The 14,625-nt window shown below is 33.8% G+C and overlaps 1 long non-coding RNA gene across 4 annotated transcripts in view; it reads right to left on the bottom strand.

The window, feature by feature from the left end:
• Positions 1–8,832: 8,832 nt before the first annotated feature.
• LOC141417461 (uncharacterized) overlaps positions 8,833–14,625 on the bottom strand; it is a 66,990-nt gene continuing 61,197 nt past the window's right edge. For all 4 annotated transcript variants that reach the window (XR_012442023.1, XR_012442022.1, XR_012442024.1 and 1 more), the window contains one exon: positions 8,833–14,233. This is a non-coding gene — a long non-coding RNA (uncharacterized lncRNA). The remainder of the gene's footprint in view (positions 14,234–14,625) is intronic.

Raw genomic sequence — 14,625 nt, 5'->3', positions numbered from 1 at the left:
TAGAAACCATATGTATTGTACTACAATGCATCGTTATCTTGTTTCTTCACAAAGAGCTTATAAGGAATTAGAATCTCTTTGTGTGTTATTACCTTTGTATAGCAAGATGTAAAATTAAAGATGAGAATGTGCATAAATGATTAGTGTTTTGTTTTAAAAATGGCCAATACTATACAGTTTCTGTAGTTTGTATATTTTTACTTTCACTTTAAAATACACAGAACAAATTAAACTGAAAATAAACAAAAAAAGAAATTAGATAAATAGGCTCAAATGTGGGGGGGGGGAAGGAGAAGGTGGCCCAAATAATGTATATATATGTAAGTAAATGTAAAAATGACAAAATAAAATGTTTAAAAAAAACTAAAGCTAGAAGGATTTTAAAATACAAAGCTGAGAGAAGAAATAAATGAAAGATGGACTGTAGGACTAATAAAGAGATTAATAAAGCCAATGTTAGATCTTTGAAAGGATCAACAAAATTGGAAGAACTTGGTTAAACTGACTATATAGAAAGAGAGAAAACTCAACTTATTAATATCAGGAAAAAGAGTGGAGACATTACTAATGACCTTAAAGAAATAAGCAGCATTATAATACTATCATCCACACTATGTTCATAAGTGCGGTAATCACCCTGTAAGGAAAAATTCTTAGAAACACAAACTACCAATGTTGATAGAATAAATAGAACGTGTGAATGGAAGAGTGCAATCACAAAAGTAAAGGGAATGAACAAGTAATCAGAAAACTCTTGACCAAGTAAAGCTGTGACTTATCATCATTGCTGGTAAATCACATGAAATATTTTTAAGAAGCAGCTGATATCAAGCCTTGGAAATTTAAAAGAAATAGAAGAGGAGGGAATAATTCTGACTTCATTCTGTGTGGTAAGCATTCTCTGATGCCAAAGACAAACAGACATCAAAACAAAACAACAGAACAACATCACGTATAAACATGGGTGCAAATATTTGCAGCAAATACTAAGAAATTGCAAGGATTATGCAACATAACCAAGTGAAACTGATTCATGGAATGCAAAAATCAATTTAATACATGACATCAGTAGAAGGAGGAAGAAAACACATGCTTATCTCAGTTGAAAAGAAAACACAGTCGACAAAATTCAACATGCTTTCGTGATTTTAAAGCCATGTAAAAATTAATGAAGAAATGTGGTATATATACATGATGGAGTATTATGCAGCCATAAAGAAGAATGGAATTATATGATTTTCAGGAAAGTGGAAATGGGGATCATCATGTTAAGTGAAATAAGCCAGATTCAGAAAGACAAATAACATACATTTCTCTCCTGTGAAGAATCTACATTTAAAACAAAAGGCATGAACATAAAAGGGAGGCTATTGGAGGTAGGAACTGCAGAAGGTAGAAGGGGAGAATATGATTAAAGTGTTTTTTGTGCACATAAGAAAAGGACATAATGAAATCCATTTAAAATTGTGAGAAAAGGAGGGATGGGGGATAAGAAAGAGTAACAGTGGGGGTGAATATAATAAAAGAACATTATATGTATGTATGGAAATATCACAATGAAACCATTCACATGCAACTAAAATACGCTAATAATTAAATTTTAAAAAGAAAAATTACAATGGTGGTAATGCTTGTAATTTCAACTATGTGAGAAGCAGAGATAGGGGGATTGTGGTTCAAGACCAACCAGTAAAATGTTAATGAGACCCTATCTCAAGAAATAAGCTAGGCATAGTAGTACATTCCAGTAATCCCAGTAAGAAAGGAAGCAAAGGTAGTAGCATGGCAGTCCAAGGTCAGTCCTGGCAGAATCATGAGACATTATCTGAAAAATAAACTAAAGCAAAAAGAGCTGGGAGGTGTGGCTCATATGGTGGAGACCTTCCTGGCAAGCACATGGCAAAACTTTCAAACTCCAGTACTGCTAAAAAAAATGCAAAAAGGTAGGAATAGAAACTTCATCAGTATCACCAAAGGCATTTCTACAAACTCTGCAGCTGACATCATATATATGAAGGTGTATCTCTTGAGTCTCTAATTTATTCCACTGATCTATAAGAAAATTTTCATGCTAGTGTCATAGTATTTTCTAAAGTTTTGCAGTAAGCTTTGCAATCAGGGCATGAGCCTTTTAACTTGTTTCTTCTTCATCAAGACTGTTTGTCTATTTATTGACCATTAAGATTGGATGTGAATTTTAGGATTTGTTTTTCCATTTTAGCAAAAACACTGTTGAGATTTTGAGGAGGATTTCTATGAATCTACAGATTGCTTTGAGAGGCATTGTCTTCTTAAAAATAGTGAGTCTTACATTCCATGAATGCTAAGTGTCTCCACGTTTATTTAGGTTTGTCTTTAATTTCATTTAGCAGTCTTCATAGTCTTCTGTGTATATGTCTTTCAACTTACTGGTTAATTTATTTGGGTGCTATCAACTTATTTTCAAATTTCCCATTGTAATTATTTTGAAATAAAATTTATTTCTGCATGCTGACCTTATATCTCTCAAATTTACTGAGTTTATTAGCTCTATTTTTGTGTTTATATTCCATAAGCACAAGTGGTTGGTTCAATATGATTGCTTTGACATTGTTAGTTCAAACTGTACTTTGAATTTTGAATCTTGTTTGTTATGAGGCTAGCACTTTGTTATTATGATGTAATGTTGGGCAGCAGCAGCATAAGTCATGGCTCCCAGTCAGAAATGACATCCAATGAAATCTATTTGTTTTTCATTTTCAGTCAGTATTCAATAGATTAATAAGACACTCAATGCCTCATGATAAAATAAGCTTTGTGTTAGTGAAGTGCCCAATTACAGGCTAATGTAAATGTGTATTTAAGGTAGGCTGAGCTAATGTATGATGTTTGGCAGGTTAGGGGTGTTACATGCCTTTTCGACTTAGGATATTTTCAACTTATACTCGGTTTATCAGGACATAAACCCACTTTAAGAATCTAGGTTTCCAAGGGTTGACATGACAAAGAACAAACTGGGTCCTTTAAAACAAAACTTTGGGGTCTTAATGTATAACTCAGCAGTGGAACCCATACTTAACCAACACAAAGACCTGGGTTCAGTCTCCCACAGCAAAATAAACATTTCTTCACATTACTCCAGTCCAGAAATCTAGAACCTAGGTGTCAGGAGGGCTCTTCTCCTTTATGAGGTTCTAAGGGGAATTCCATTCTTCTCTTCTTTCCAACTTCTGGTGGTTGTGAATATTACTTGGCTTGTGGGTGCATGACTCCAATCTCTGTTTTTTGTCTTCACATGGCACTGTTTTTTTCAGTTTTTCATTTTTGCCTCTAATAAAGATAATTGTCATTCAATCTAGGGCCTATGTGGTCAATCAGACATGATTATGTCTCTCTATATATCCTTAATTTAATTATATATACAAGTAGAATTTTCAAATAGAATAAAATTCACAAGTAATTAAGCTTAGGACTTATATTTTGAGAAAGTACAACTCAATTCACTACATTAAGGAAAACACAAAAACTGTGAGAAATATTTTCCTGGGAGATAGTGAAATATTATACCTAATTTTAGCTAAAATTTAATATCACATCATGACATATGAATCGGACTACTCATAGAACAGAAACAAACATCCAAGAAAAGACACAGAGGAATACAGAAATCCAGGATGTGATCCTAAAGGAATCAATGGATAAAAATGTCTTTGAAACAAACAGTGTTGAACAGCTAGCAAGTTGTTTGGAATGAGACAAATTTGATTCACTCATCTCACCACATACAATATGAACTTCTGTAAGTTTAGCGAAAAACATGAAGCTATAAAAGTACTATAAGAAAAAGTGTGAATTTTTTCACCTATAACTTTAAGAAAAGTTTTTCTACAGTCAAAAATGCATATATGGTAAAAATTGATACCTTTGACACATAAAATGTATAATTTTGACTACTTAACAATTAGAAGAGAGGAGTAACAGGAAGAGTAGGGGAAAGAAGAGAGTGAAGAAGGGGAGGTGGTAGATATAGGAATGACCTTTGTATTATCAAACATATTATAAGCAAAATTATAAAAAATGAAAATATACACTGCAAATAAAAGTCAATATCATTAATATACAAAGAACTGTGGAAAGCTGAAGAAAATTTTGTAGAAGTTAGCAAAAAGTCATGAAATTGGTTGTCAATCACAAGGAAAGATTTTCAACCTCACTCATAAAATAAAATAAAATGACCATGGTGATAGTTGTGCATGTCACAGCCCCCTGGATGGTGATCCAGGAAGGTCACAAGCTCATCTCAAGAGCTGGAACTGAACTGGAAATCCCTCTGTCTGGGGATTTCAGGGTCCAATGGCGTAGCCCAGGCTGACTTGAAATTCATCAGGTTGACCAGCAATTGAACTTGAGATCCTCCTGTCTTAGCCTGATGGAGTGCTGGACTTACAGGCATGACCACCATGTCTGGCTAAATGGTTAATATAAAATAAAATATAAACTCAGGTAATCTACTACTTCTTACCTTTTAGACTACACAACGTCAAAAAGCAACAACACACACAACTGAGGAGATTATGGGGAAACTAGTCTTCCCATAAACTGATGGAAGAAACTTGAAGTGACATAATCCCTTTAAACAGACATTTTCCAAAATGTAACGTATGTTCTGAGTTTATGGGCCTGATGGAGAGACAGGGTTCTATTCTATGTACAATAAGAAAGAAAACATAACACACATTCTGAATTTATGGGACTGATGGAGAGACAGGTTTCTATTTTAGGTACAATAAGAAAGAATACCCGGCAGAGGACCCCTGAGATTTGGCCTCAGTGCCCGAGTACCTCATGTAGACACGAGGCAGAGTGCCAGCACTATAACTGAGTACAGCACCACAGACGCCAGAGTTCTGTGGACACCCAGTAGAGAGCTCCGGAGTAAAAAATCAGCCAACTTATTCAGCTAAGAGCTATGGAAAATATATTCCCATAATGCAGGGTAATTCAGTGTGAAAATTAGTTAATATGTTACATTAGTAATGTGAAGGACAAAAAAAAACATGATTATTTCAATCCATGCAGTAAAAGCATTTAATGATGTTCTGCATGTTTTCATAATAAAAACATTTAAAAAACTATGACTAGAAGAAAACTGCCTCAACATAAAAAGCCATGTATGAAAAGTTCCCAGCTATCATCTCCTGTCCAAGGGGGGAAACTGAGAGCTTTTCCTCTGAGATCAAGAACAAGGCAGTAAAGTTCACTCTCACCATGAATATTTGACACTGTCCTGAATGATTTACTTTCAGCAATTAGATTTAAAAAAGAGGAAAGATATACAAATATTAAAAAGAAAAAGTAATTATAAAAGTCATATGAAATCTCAAGGGACATGAATATCAAGCCAATCTTGAAAACATAACAACAGTGGAGGCCTCACATTTTCTGATTTCAAAACATTCTAAAAAGGAACAGAAATTAACATAGTGTAGTACTGTCATAATGATAGACAAAGAGACCAGTAGAACAAGATGGAGAACACATAAAGAAACCTTCACATACATGACCAAATGATTTTGACAAGGGTGCCAAGATTACTCAATAGTGCAAGGACAGTCTTCTCAACAAATGGTGTTGAAAAACTGAATATCCACATACAAATAATGAAGTTGACCCTCATTTTACACCTAATACAAAAATTTACTCAAAGTGGACTAAAAATCAAAAAACACAAAATGTGAAATTCTTAAATTTCTAGAAGAGGAAGTACTAGGAAAGCTTCAAGACATTGAAATTAGATATGATTTCATAGATATGAGACCAAAATCATACACAACAAAATAAAAACATAGACAATTGAAACTATATCAAACCTCAAAACTTCTGGGAGTCAAAGAAGAAAATCAACAAAGAGAAAAGGAAATTTTCAGAATACAGAAAATAATTGCAAATATTTTATAGGATGAGAGGTTAATGCCAAAAATATCAAGTAATTTTAACTTAATAGCAAAATGAGCAAAAGTCTTGAATATACATTTCCCCAGAGAAGACACACATATTGCCAACACATACTTTAAAGATGCTCAATGTCACCCTTCATGAGGGAAATTAAAATCAAATCCACAATGAACTATCAGCTCATACCCACCAGAACAGCCACTCTCAAAAGAACAGAAAATGGCAAGTGTTGGTGATGATGTGGAAAAATGGGAACCTGTGTGAATGTTTATGGGAATGTTAAATGATGTGGCTATAACAGAAAACAGTGTTGAGGTTCTTAAAAAACTATAAAAATACCGTTTTCATACTATTTGGTGATCCCAATTCTCAGTACAAATCAAATGAACAAAGCAAGATCTTTAAGAAATACTTGCATAACCATGTTCATCACAACATTTTTCACAGTAAACAATAGGTGAAAGCATTGCAAATGTCCAGAGACAGATGAAATGGATAAAGAAATAAGTGTATATACATGGAGTTTATACATACACAGAATACTTATTAATAGAATGCACATTCCATTATCAACAACCTGTGAGAAATGACAATGGGTAGCAGGAGTAAAGAAAATAAGAACTTTTTTCCCCTGTATATTTTTGTGTTTGAATTTCTTATGGTGAATGTGTGTCACATTTGAATCAAAAAATAATTTGTATTAACAGTTTATATCTCAGAAATGCTAAAGAAAAATGGATAAGGAAACAGCATCATCCACATAATAAACAGAGAAAACCACATTGACGTATTTGATCAGAAAACATGAGTAGGATGAAATGTATAAGATATAAGTGTTTTGACAGATAATTCTGTGTCAATGGACAATATGAACAAATGATTACTTTTGTTTTAAAGACAAAATTGAATTATATGCTATTTACAAAGTGAACTTAAACAACATTTTAGAAATATTCGTAAAGAGAAAGATTCAATATTTAAAAAACAAAGTTTAGTAAAGATATTTATATCCAAGTATCACTCAAAGATGCATTAAACAGAAAAGAGTTAATAATGAAGAGAAAACAACAAATAATTACAAAAGGGAGAGGGAGAAGGAGGAGAAAGGGGGGCAGACAGAAACAGAGATAGACAGAAAGAGATTGATTCTACTTTTAAGAACAAAGATGGTAAACAAAGAAAACCTGAGGAAAACACAGCAGCTTCCAAATTTAACATAACTTGGTTTATCTTTGACACACATTGTAGGTAAAGAATCTAAATTGATAATGTTATTTAAACAATATTATAAATAAAACTTTGAATCTTACATAGAAATACTTTATTTTTCAAGCAAAATTAGAACACCTGGTGAAAATAACTAATCAGTTTTAACCTTCCAAATAGTCTTAAAATTTTCAAAAAGGAAACATGATCATGAGCTATTTTTAAAAGTCAAAGTGCGTTATGAAATGATACGCACATCTCTTCTAGTCTCTTCACTTCTCCCTAGTCCCTTTCCCATGGTGACCCTGGCCAGTTTAAGATTTCTATATTCATTCCTGTACAGAGAGCACAACCACATTCAGGTGTTTACATACACTCATGGAAACAACACAAGGAAACTTCCTATGTAGTTATCTTTACCTCTAACAAGCAAAAATATCAATTCTCTTTTTATCTTTTATATTTTTTGTTCTTCAAACTCAAAGAATTCAAGTGCAGAACAGCCCCTCCCAGGAGGGAGGAGGGTTGGTACCCATGGAAGGGGGGAGGTGGCAGAGAAAGGGGGTAGGAAAGTGAAAAAGGTGCAAATAATGTATACACACACACACATATAAATATAAATGCAAAAATGACATCTGTTGAAACTATTCCAGGAATTGGGGGAGGGAGAGATGAAGGAGATCAGTGGGGGCATGAATTCAAGTATGATGTAATTGATATATTGTAAGAACATTTGTCAATGTCACAACAAACCCCACCTAGAACAGCAGTAACGGGGAAAAAACAAATAGTAGGCACAGTATTATTTTACATATGTATATATATGTTTCTTCATTTTGTCTAGCTTTATTTAAAAATTATCATTAAAAAAATAAAAATTTGATAATTTAAGTTTAATGGAACTTAATAGTAATTTGGAAAGCTCTTTTACATGGATATTAAAATCATCAAGAAATATGATAATAGCAGTTGTTATTAAATAAGTTAAATTTATTATAATCAGACTACTAGTTTCCTACCATATATTAATTATACCTTTCTTTCTAACTACCTGGATCTCAGTATTGTTGGGAAAGACATATAAACAAATACTAACTTTAACACTATCACTAATGCTAATACTAATACTAATAACTTTCCAGTCTTATTTACCAATTATGGTAGCCATGTGTCCAAATCAGGACAATGAAACAGAAATTAATTTTTGAGTAGCACTCCTAGAAGGAGGTTAAAACAATCACTTAGAATTAGTATGTAAAAAGTCATTAGATGCTTTCATTCTAGTGTTAACATTACAAAAAATATATAAAATAATTTCATGCTTTTCATTGAGGATACTGAAAAGGAGAGAACATAAGGAGGACTTTAAAAATTGAATTCCACAGAACAAGCTCTACAGATGAACAAAGATCCAAAGTCAAATGCACACCTAAACATGGTGTGTTGGATGTAAGATGGCACTTGGCCTAGTGTGTGCAGCCTAAAGGCAGGCCTGTTATTGACAAACAGTATTGGGAGAGACGGGGAAAAATCCACTCAGCCTTTGACAGCCACTTAGCCATGGTCTTTTTTTTTTCATTTTTCTTTTATTATTCATATGTGTATACAAGGCTTGGTTCATTTCTCCCCCCCTGCCCCCACCCCCTCCCTTACCATCCACTCCCCCCCACCCCCCCTCAATACACAGCAGAAACTATTTTGCCTTTATTTCTAATTTTGTTGTAGAGAGAGTATAAGCAATAATTGGAAGGAACAAGGGTTTTTGCTGGTTGAGATAAGGATAGCTATACAGGTTAGCCATGGTCTTGAACAGTAAAAAGAAATCATTGCACCTAACCAGATTTCTCCCCCCAAACCACTCCCTCTCTGTACACATTTTGTCAAACAGGTGGTGGTAAATGAGGTCTACATACACATTGGAAAGGGCAGAAACAAAAACAACTGATAATACCAAGTTTGATTAAGAATGTGAAGCTTCTGGTGCTCTCATACATGGTTTGGAAGAAGACAAATCACAGGTTTGAAAGTTGCTCATAAAGTAAAACATATGGTGTAACCTGACATTTCCACTCTTACGTAATAGCCAAGATTAATGAACACATATGTTCTCAGAAAGACTTGTAAGTATTATAGGTTCATTCACAATAGCCAAACTAGCTACAATAAATAATTAAAATGTTTATTAACTAGTAAATTAATGGATATATTGTGGAGTAGCATACAGTATAATATACTACTGATAAATAGAACTACATTGACAAACCACAAAAATATTACTGGGGAAAGCTGAACAAAGAAGGTTACCTAGCATATGACTATATTTATATGAAATTCTAGAAAATGCAAAGCTATAGTGAAAAACTATTCATTGACTAAAGCCAAAGTAGGAGGAGAGAATTTGCCATGAAGGGGTAGAGTGGAAGTTTTTGAGATCATGAAAATGTGTCATACTTTTATTGTGGTAGTGATTATACAACTGTAAAAAGTGAATGGCTAGAAATCAGAGAAACTCCATCTTGCATTTTCTTGATATGATTGCATGTTGATGACCTGCCAGATATAACCAAAATGTATCAAATAGCATTTAAAATTGATGTCCAAACTCCTGACAGCTCAAGTAATAACAAGATTAAATAAATCATCCTTCAGGGACAGCAAAAATAGCAGATATTTTGAACCAGAGAAATGAGAACTCAACCTAAAGGTTAACTATGGACCAGTTCCACATTAATTCAATTCATAGAGGATTGTAACTGATTATTCCTTAACTTTCACTGCCATATAAAGGAAAAAACAAGTATTTCCCAGTAAACAAAACAAAATTATATCTTCTTTTCCAATGTTCTTTAATTTTAAAACACCAGAAATCCAATAACTGTTAAAACATATGAAGAAGCAGAGAATAAGATCTATAGTCAACAGATAAAATAGTAAAAGCCAGCACTATGACTACTAGACATTGGAATTATTACATGGGAATTTTTTTAAATCTGCTATTAATAGAATAATTTTCAGCAAAAGAGAAAAAGAATGAGTAAAGTGGTATAATCATAGCAGCAGATATATAAAATATCTTAACAGGAATAAAAAGTTAATACTAAATATGAAAATTATGATATTTGAAATAAGAATTCATCACACAATGCTTAGACACCCAGAAACTTTAAAAAGGTTTGCACTCTAAAATAGGGTAATATATGTTGTCCAAACCGATGTACAGGTGTCTCTCACCTAGCACAAATGCTTCCAGAGAAAACCCATCTCATATGAGCCAATACCAGAGGAAATACTCTTCACCAATATGCCAGCAGGACTGAAAATCAGTGTGTCAGTGAAAACTAACTCTCCATTTCCTCCATCAAGGTAGAGTCTGTGGACAATTGAGAGCAAATTTTCACCACCTATCTTACAGTGTCAGGTGACATTACAATTCTCCTACAAGCGTGTTGGTGGAGCCAAGCATGAAGTTTCTTTTTACCCTTGTCAAGAAGTAGTAATTGGAATGGAGTATAGATATCTGCTATCACCATTATTATTCAGAATAACACTGAAAACTTTTGCAAGCACAGTTAGTCAAGATAAAAAATACAAAGATTCAGATTGGAAAGGAAGAGTTAAGACTGTCCTTTGAACATTACATGATTATGTAGAAAATCCCAAGGAATCTTTAAAAAACTCTTAAGATCTAAGATCAACATACAAGAATTAATTATATATCTACTACTCATAACAAACATATGAAAACCATAATGCCATTAGTAGTCACTTCAGACACATGAAATGTCAATGTATAAATTTACAAAATCATGTATAAGTTTAAATGATAAAAATTTTAAAATGCTTGAAATAAAGCAAAGAAGACCTAAATAAATGGAGAGACTGTTACTATGAATTGAAACACAAAAATCATGTATATCACTACATAGAATCAAATTCAATCAGCAAAGAACAATTATATAATTAAAGAACAATATTCCACATGCAAAGTGTACAAAAGAACAGTTGAATATTAACTACTGTATAAGTTGAATAATTATGTATAGTGTATATAATTACTATATGTTATATATATTTTATAACATATATTATATATATTTTATACATATCTATATTATATTCACAATACAGTGCACTACTCCAATATACACAACAAAGACATTTGTTAAAACTCAGTAACCTCCTTTCTTCATTTTATAGCCACATTGAAATAGAAGAATATTTTCTTAGTATGATAAAGAATACACATCTCAAACCAACAGCTAAGTCCATTCTTAAATTAAGTGAGGGAGGTATTATGAAAAGTAGAATCAAGATAATAGACACACCTTAATTAAATTTTAGAATAAGGATAGGCAGAGGATGTAAAAATTACTAGACTACTCTCAGGTTTCATTTTTATGTGGAACTGGGGTTTGAACTCAGGACTTTGAGCTCACAAAGCAGGTGGTCTACCACATGAGTCATATATCCAGCACATTTTGCTCTGGTTATTTTAGAGATGAAGTCTCTGGGAATATTTTTGCCTGTGCTGTCCTCAAACCAAGATCTTACTGATCTCAGCCTCCCAATACCTATGATTATAGGCATGAGACAGCAGTACCTGGCCCATTAGGTTTCATAACAAAGGCATTTTTATGGATCAGGAATTCATTCTGACAATCTATATTACCTCAAAAAGAAATTATTAGGTCATTTCAGTCTTAACAACTCTATATAAGTTCATATATACACAGAGAGAAGGTTAAGACTTCCTGGTCAGGTTTTACTACTGATTTTTTTCTATTTTCCATGACAAATCCATTGGTTTCTTCCAAAGTAAAAATAACCTATGAAAATGCAAAACAAATTCACTATATTAATAGTTTTAAATTAATTTTATTTGACATTAACTGTTAGTGTAAAGCAAATCATGCTAGGACTTTCCTAGCAGAAGGATGTCTTTCTGCCAGTGCTATAAACTCATGATGCTCATAATTCCACCATTTCTGGTGACAGACATTTAAAAGAGGAAAGATATATTTATGAATTGTTGAAATATTAAATAGAGTTTTCGACATTCTCAAACTATGGATAAACTTGCATTCTGAAAATTTTAACAAACTATATTCTTTTTATATGCGTGTCCTTCATCATTGTTCTCAATTATTATTTAGTAATTTACATTCAGTTATGAAACATTATGCATAAGGAAGTCCAGAGAAAAAGAAATTTTGTTTTCTGGCAAGAAAGGTAAATTTTCTGAGGTGTAGAGAATAGTTAACATCGGGCATGAGACTTGGTAAAATCTATCTTCAGAATGTTCTGCTTGCAAATTTGTTCTTGGCCTGGCATCTTTGAAATTGGCTTTCAGGAATATTCCCACCATCACAGGGTATTATCACTAAACTATCTATAGAAAGTGTTTCATTCTGAACACTTTTTAAAATTGTGAGAGTCTACAATTCCAGTACATGCTAGGCAGAGGGCATCTGTGTCTAGCCCTCAACAAAACTCTGGGCATTATGTTTCTACTGATTTTCATTGGTACACATTTTACTTGTGTTGTCACAATTCATTGCCAGAGAAATTAGGAATGTTCCTAGTGAAAGCTTGAACCTGTGGTTGCTGATATGTCCCTCCTGGTGCCTGCTGTAATAAGTCTGGCCATCATAGCCCAGATGTTACCAGATCAGCTGAGTTTCACCCCCATTATTCACCTTCACTCACTCAGGAGGAGGCCATCCAGCAACTCTGGAGCAGCCAAAGAAAAGGGCCAGGTGGTTCAGCCTTCAAGATATCCCAGATTAAAAAGGTTCATTATATTCAAATTAATTGTTTCTGCTTTGACCTAATGTTCTGGGACAAGGCTGTCCTTATTCAGTGGAAGCTATTACTTTCCTGGAAAAATCAACTTAATTCCAAGCTTCTCAGCCTGTTTATTATACACCTGAATAAATGCCTGTACATATGGACTTTCATCCCATTTACTTACTTTCTAACAAAATAGGTCCAACTACTAGTTCATGTAATAATTCCAGGTTCCACTCAAAGAACATCTCTCCTCATTTCCTAAAATATACATATGTCAGGCTATCTTGCAAAAAATTTTCAAAATTTTCTTTGGATTATAACTTGAAGTAGACCACTCTGCTAAGATTCATTCCAGAGGCCTGTCAGATGGAATAGATGAACATCTCCCATAATAAACACAACACAAAAACACAAATCACCCAAACAAAAGGGAATTTCCCCCAAACAAAGGCCAACAAATTAGTACATTGCAACAAATTAGGAAGGCACTAGATGGGAATGAATCTCCTAGGTTGCCTACTTCTACTTAACCTGTGATTTTTTTCTGGCAGTAGATCTACAAGGGGACCTCTCAAATAGGTGGAATCCAGGGGTCACAGAGTATACCCCTGTAGACTCATCCAAGCTTGGCTAAGATGTCAGTCCCTTTTTACTTTTTGTCAAAGTCATTCCATCAGCATCAACTCTGTGTGCACAATTCACAAAAGAGAAAATGGAGTTACCTGAAACAAAATCTGGCTCTGGCAGTTGCTGAGAGTGTCACTTAGTAATCCCCTCTTATTATACACCAGCAAATGCACTGCAGCAGACCCAGAATTAGATGGGTGTGAGGGGTTCCTATAAACATCCATTCCCTCAGTATCTAGGTGTTCAGGGTAAAAACCCTTTCCACGTCCCACGCCGGGTGCAAAAGTCGACACCTGAAGTTCTGTCCCTTGAATTTAAGCAATTGCTCAAATAATGACAACAGGTTTTTAGAGAAAAGCAAGTAAAAGTTTACTGATTTTGCAAGGCAAAATGAGGACCATATGACTTACTGCTCAAAAAAGCCCTACAGACTTATCCTAAGGGAAATAGACAGATTTCTAAAAGAAAGCTCTAGAACACAGGCTTTAGGATATACATGCTGAATTATGTCTTATGTCCAAATTGTAGACTTGTGTTTGCTTAGTTCCAGATGGCCCATGTGAGTCTTTAAGTTGTATGTTTTCTTTTTCCTGGAAATTCCTTCATTTGCTGATGTGGTGGATATTCTTTGATTCACAGGGACAGTGAGATTAGGAGAGGAGCATGATGATCTTGCCTGGTGAAATAAAGACATTCTTGAATTCTCTTACATGGTGAAATGGTGTGTGTGGGGGGGGGGAGATAGGGCAAAGATAATGAAGAGAAAAAACTTAGAAAACTGAAAGCAGGCTGGTCATAAAAGTGAGTTTTCCAGCTAAAACTGTAGTTGAGAGCATATTTAGGTATCTATACTGGTTAGAAGATAATCACTAACCAGATGGTGAAAAACAAAGGCAATCCAGATCAAGCTGGGGTGACTGTAAAAATCTGTTCCTTAAGCTTGGGTACACATTTAATTCCCCACAATGGTTTTTCACAATTTATTATTTTTTTCCACAAAATCCATAAGGTCAATTTAGTTAAAGATGCTTCAAAATAAGTAATCACCATGAGAAAAAATGCAATATA

The sequence above is a fragment of the Castor canadensis genome, chromosome 15 (assembly GCF_047511655.1).
Source record: "Castor canadensis chromosome 15, mCasCan1.hap1v2, whole genome shotgun sequence".
In the NCBI taxonomy this organism is placed as follows: domain Eukaryota; kingdom Metazoa; phylum Chordata; class Mammalia; order Rodentia; family Castoridae; genus Castor; species Castor canadensis.
The sequence above is the reverse complement of the archived record's forward strand: the minus strand, read 5'-3'. Positions and strand labels throughout refer to the sequence as shown.